The sequence below is a fragment of the Eubalaena glacialis genome, chromosome X, assembly GCF_028564815.1.
Source record: "Eubalaena glacialis isolate mEubGla1 chromosome X, mEubGla1.1.hap2.+ XY, whole genome shotgun sequence".
Classification (NCBI taxonomy): domain Eukaryota; kingdom Metazoa; phylum Chordata; class Mammalia; order Artiodactyla; family Balaenidae; genus Eubalaena; species Eubalaena glacialis.
The window spans coordinates 106,806,660-106,813,385 of NC_083736.1; positions in this window are offsets into that span (position 1 = coordinate 106,806,660).

Sequence of the window (6,726 nt, forward strand, 5' to 3'; positions counted from 1 at the left end):
AAGGAAAAACAATTTGTAAGAAGGACTGGGTTAGGCATGATATAGTGTAAAGGAAGGAGAAATAAAAATAAACAACAAAAGGGAGGAATGCTGAGAGGAGGAAAAGAAATTATAGAATAATCAAGAAAGGCTGAGGTGGATATGGGGAGGGGGAAGGGTAAGCTGTGAAAAAGTGAGAGAGTGGCATGGACATATATACACTACCAAACATAAAATAGATAGCTAGTGGGAAGCAGCCGCATAGCACAGGGAGATCAGCTCGGTGCTTTGTGACCACCTAGAGGGGTGGGATAGGGAGGGTGGGAGGGAGGGAGACGCAAGAGGGAAGAGATATGGGAACATATGTATATGTATAACTGATTCACTTGGTTATAAAGCAGAAACTAACACACCATTGTAAAGCAATTATACTCCAATAAAGACGTTAAAAAAAAAAAACCACAAAAAAAAAAAAAAAAGGCTGAGGTGGGAATGAGAAGCCTTGCAGTATGATTACTGGTTTTGTTACTTAGGTACTGCTAACAGAACTGGGTTTGAATATCAGCCCCTGCATTTTCCAGCCCTATGACCTTGGACAAGTTATTTCACCTCTCTGTGCCTGTTTATTAATCTGTAAAAATAAAGATAAGAATAGTACCTATTTGGTAGAGTTGTTGTGAGGATTGAAAATAGCATAAAGTGTGTGGCGTATGGCAGCTATTCAAAGAGTAGCTGATATTATTACTGTTGTTCTGGTTATTGTTATTGTTGTTAGAGGCGATAACATTATTGTTGTTAGTAACAGTACTGTTTGACAGTAATAAAACACAAACAAATCAGTTGCCATGAAATTCAGCAATAAAAGAAAGTGCAAGATGAAGGAGGCCTCAGATGTCAGTTTTAGCAAAAGAAGCTAGAACATCGCTGTGCCTGGTGAAGGAAGAAAGAATTGCATTATATTATTCACATATTAGACATTCTACTGCACATCACTTTTACATTAAAGGACTTCAGCCAAGCAAGAAGAAATAAATCCTATACTGTATACACATGATCGGTTTTGTTCATAGCCCTTCTTTTTCCAGTTCTTTAGAATATGTTGTAATGTCAACTCCCAATTTGACCTTTATTAATTAGAATAAAAGATTGAGAATTCCTGCACATCAGCATAGATAGTGTTATCATAACTGTTCTTTAGCTGATTTTATCTTCTTAAAGGACCCTAGAAGGTGGATTTCAGTTAAGTTTCATACTGAAACGATTTTTTTTTAATGCTTGCTTTTATTTAAGAAGTTAAGATGAGTTATTCTGTGGTTCATATGAAATGAATGATTTCCTTAGGTGGGAAAGCAAAAGATTAGGCACCTGGATTTCTAAAGGACTTGATATTTAAGTGCTATAGCACATAGTTCTGATCCAGTTTATTATTGTAAATGCAAACTAGCAGTATGCATGCTTTACAGCAATGATTTTAAAAGGAGAAGTGCCAGTGTATCAACGGTGAAAACTAAATATTTCTCTCCTTTAATGCATCATTACAATAGTATCAGATAACTAAGTCTAAGTCAAATTAAAATGTTTATTCATTGTTACTAACAATTTAAAGAGTACCTCTTGTGGGTACATAAAGTCTCAGGGTGATAGAAAAAATCAATATTGGTGTACTGAAGGAAGACCCTCTCTGTCCTGGGAGAGAACATTCTCGATTTATTTTTTTAAAAAATCCACATTAGCTCCATTGCCTAGTGTGATTCAGACATCTCTTATATTAAAAAGTGCTTTGGTAAATGATATTTTGAAGAAAAATCTGCATTGTATGGGATGGTTAGTGAAGCACCTAAGTGTTCCGTAGGCTCTAAATCCTATGTGTTTGTTACACCTTAGAGAGCAAGGTGTGTCTCTCTTTGTTTTGAAGTTCTCACTACTGAAATCCAGCCCTCACCCTGAACACCCATTACTGATCATCCTCACTGTGAGTCAGTTGAATCCGAATCTCTCAGTGATGACCCTTGAAAATTGACAATGTGAGACTCCGCTGGGAAGGAAGCACAGATGTTGTCTAAGTTGTGACTTCTCCTTCAAGGAGGGAATACAGATAAGCTTATTCAATCTCACTGAAGATGAAATTAAGCAGAGTTTCACCTATGTGAAACTTTTCACCTATGTGTACTGTTCTACTGGATATGGAGGGTCAAATGGTGCCTGATTATTCCATATCGCCATTAATGCTGATGGAATACCAAGCCCTATGCAGCAGGAATGCCACAGATAAAGCATTTTCTAACATCTTGTCCTCATGTTCTCATAGTAAAGTGGTCCGAGAGCACAGTATTTAGAGTCACAAAGTCTGGGTTCAAATATCAGACTTGTCATTTACTAGTTGTGTAACTTTTTTAAACCTCTGTTTCTTCATTTGTAAAATGGGGGGGTACACTCGTTTCTACCTCAAAGGGGTTCTATGAGAATTAAATGAGATCATAAATATAGATCACTTAACACAGTACCCCACTCGGTAAATAATTATTTCTTCTCTTTTCCCACCAAGCACCCTCTTCCTTCCATCTTCCTTCTGTTCCTTCCACAGCCCATTCTATTCCATGTGACCTTTAAAAATCTATGGGTAAAATGTAAAATCAATAGCTAGTGGGAAGCAGCCACATAGCACAGGGAGATCAGCTCATTGCTTTGTGACCACCTGGAGGGGTGGGATAGGGAGGGTGGGAGGGAGGGAGACGCAAGAGGGAAGAGATATGGGAACATATGTATATGTATAACTGATTCACTTTGCTATACAGCAGAAACTAACACACCACTGTAAAGCAATTATACTCCAATAAAGATGTTAAAAAAAAATCTATGGGTAGTGCTGGTAGAAATGTAAATTGGAAAATCACTTTGGAAAACTGTTTGGCAACATCTACTGAAGCTGAACAGGGTATACCTTGTGATCCAGAAAATTCACTCTAGCTCTATACCTAATAGAAACACGTACAGAAGACAACGTTGCAGGAAAGTTCATAGCTGCACTCTTCAAAACAGCCTCAATCCAGAAACAGACCAAATGTCATCAGTAAAACAGATAAATAAATTGTGGTATATTCACACATTGGAATACTATACAGAATGACAATAGATGAACTACAGATCTATGTTACGGTACAGTTGGGTCTCCAAAACGTAATGTTGAGCCAAACGAAGTCAAGTATAGGGTGTATATGCCATAATATTCCACTTATGAAAAGTTCAAAAACTGGCAAAACTAATTTACCGCGTTAAAATTCAAGATAGCAGTTAAACGGGAGGAAGGTAAGGAGGGGTCTTCTGGGCTTCTGGCACTGTTGTTTCTTGAACTTGGTGCATGGGAGTGTTATATTTGTGAAAACTCATCAAGTTGCACACCTATGATTTGTACACATAATACTTAAGAAAAGCTGTATGATATGCTATGGCGAATGTTAAAAAAAAAATCATGAAATTTAACAGATTCACTTTTCCTGTTTAGAAAGCACCAGTATGAAATTATGCATCAGGCGCCTTTGTTTCCTTTCAAGGGTCTCTGGCATGTTATCCTTTAGTATTCTGTAGGAAACTAGTAAGCGTTTTCTCTGTCCTTTCACTAGTTGACATAGCTAGAGAATCATTACCTCTTTGGCTGGCAGCAAGGAAATCTATGTGATTGTCTTTCCTAAGTATGTTTTACTTCCTAGGATTGAATGAAACTTTTTCAGAAATTATTAATATTTTGACTATGGGTGTAGTCAGATATTTTTGAATAAAGTGGTTGTCTGAAACTATAAACTTTAAAGGGATAATTCATAAACACACATTTACTATGAGAGAATTTTTCCAGAAATGTATTTCTTTTTCCTGTAGGTAGACTAGTAGGGTTCCTTCTCTTATACTTTCAGCTGGTGAAGTTTAATAGGGTTCTTCCAGATGAAGTCTAGAAAACAGTGTGGTTACTCAGTAAGGCATTGGGTTTGTGAGATTGTTCAACTGCCTTCTGATTTGTGCACAATTTTCACATCCAAATAGCTAGAAGAAAGCCTTAGATAATGATACCCTTTTATACTTAGTGACTAAAAATAAGATCGAAGGGACTTCCATGGATAGTGACATAAATTTAATCTCAGTAAGAAGGGGAAAGAATGTGGGATATAACCATTGGGTCAATTTTTATTTTAATGTTTCTTTTCCTGGACAAAGTCATAGTTAGGAGCTGATTTTTAGTTGCTAATGACTTACTACTAAATAAATCTTTAAAATTCTGTCAATGATTTTTTTTTTTAGGCTAAGCAGATTCATGTCTGAGGTGTGTGTGTCCTGGAGGAGACGGCCCATAGTTTAAAGTCCAGCATTGCACAACTTGATGCTTGAAGGTCATTCGTCATAATTTTGAGGTGTTTTTGCACAACGAAAATAGAGTGTGCTATGTGTGATTCCCAAGTTTACAATCACTTTACTATAGCTTACCAGACCATGGTTTAGGCCTGGATTTAAAGGCACGTGAATGGTCACGCTTTCTCTCTCCAACTTTATTTCTAACCCCAACAAACAGATTCGTTTCATGTTCTCCCATACTATGCTCATTCCTACCCTGTGACTGAATTTATGTAGTTTCCTCTCTCTCGTGCCTGTAACCGAGCAGGACCCTACAGGGCCTTCCTGGGACAGGTCTTTCCCCCATGTCCTCTGCTTTAGCTCCTCTCTGAAGTACCTAGATAACAGTATTTAATGCACATTTGCTGAGTTGTTTTACAGGTGTGAAAACCCCCCACCAATGGAAGATGTCAACTATTTGATGACCATGAGCACATGGGCCCAGGCCTAAGGACTGATAATGTTAACCCTTGTGACACAGTCCTGTTACCTCGCCAACAGCCAATCAGAGAATTGTGCATCAGCTGATCACATACCCCGTGACCCCCCCCCCTCACCTGGCTTTTAAAATTGCTTTGCTGAAACCCTTCGGGGAGCTCGGGGGCTTTTTAGGGCATGAATCACCCGTCTCCCTGCATGGCCTTGCAATAAACCTTTCTCTGCTCCAAACTCCGATGTTTCGGTTTGTTTGGCCTCACTGTGCTTCGGGCACACGAACTTGTGCTAACATTCCCACTCAATTTCTACACTTCTTTCAAGTCCCAAATAAATAAAAGAATTCACAAACACAGTTTGTTCATCAGTTAATAAGTCAGACCCCCAAAGAAGAGAAAATGAGCTCCTGGTATTTTATGATCTTTTGGGGATGGATTCTAGACCAGTTGTCTTTTCCCTTCTTTGACCACAAAGTTATTAAATGGTCTTTTCTGAGTCAAATTTTCTAATAAACATTTCCTGAGTGCCTTCTCTGTGTCTGTTAGGTTTTGTGCTAGGCGTTGGAAATACAGGAATGATTAAGACAGTTTCCCTGCCCTCAGAGAATTTGCAGTCTAGAGCAAATAATTTCACACAATGTAAAATGAGTATTGAGTAGCATGGGAATCCACAGGAGAGGCATCTAAACCCAGTTTGTAGTAATAGAGGCGCAACCATTGTGGAAAGATCTGGAGGAGGTGACGCCTAAGCAGTGTCTTAAAGGATGAGTAGTAGTTAGCCAAATGAGGAAGGCAGGAATTTCCAGAAGAAGAAGCAGCATGAGGACAGGCACAGAGGTGAGTAACAACATGTATGTGCGTGCACAGGAAAGGACACACAAGCTCAAGAGTTTGAGGCAGAGAATGGCAAGAGACGATACTGAAAAGGTAGGAAGAAGCCATGTCATGGAAAGCCACGCATGGTAATGGGAATAATACACCCGAAGCAAGCAAGTAAACAAACAATACATTCTCTAAAATACCTTCTATCTTAAATTTTACACCTCTAAACTTTCAAAGTTGTTAGAAGCTTCTCTACTGTATAACAGGCAGGGAAAATTGCTGGTTGTTTCCTCTGCTTACCACCTACCCCTGGGATAGATAGATTCCTAGTCTCTATTCCCATGGTTACCATCTGTTTCCAGTGCCCCATGCAAACAGAACTTTGATATGGGACTTTGATAGTTTGGTAAATGCTATTAGATTTGCTTTTTAGCTCATTCTTTCATAAAGAGGTTTATAAGTCTTCCTTCCTCTCCTCTCTTCTATGTCCAAGACAGGCTAATGTAATTCCTTTGTTTTAGCCTTTAGGTCACACCAGTAGCATATAACGCCAATCGGTCCATGCATGTGCGCATGCGCACGCGCGCGCGCACACACACACACACACACACACACACACACACACACACACCAGCCTGTGCTGTGTTCAGGACAAAATTAGATGAAACTTACTGATACTTTCTCCTTACTACCTTCCCACTTCACTCGTGGACTTTCCTCTGCCTTACCTGCTCAGATTCCCCAGGGCATATTTGTATTGCAAATGGAAGAACAAAGGACCTGCAACATAGGATACAGGATTTGGCTCTAGGCTGGTTCCTCCGCATGCAGTGATTTGTACTGTGCTTCATAGAACTGCCATCATCTTTTATCTGTCTGATCGAGTTTAAATCCTTTGAGTTTTCTGATGAAAAGGTGCTACATTGGTAAACAGCATTATAATAATACTTTCCTCCCTGGCCAAGCTGGGATGCTTCCTCATAGTTTACTTTCTCGGCCTCGCCTTTCTTGCAAAGTGAAGTCTTTGGTTAAAACTCCCCGTAAACCTGCTCAATAATCTGTTTTGTTTGGCCTCTTTGAAATCGATCCCTGTAAAAGACAACGTTGTCCT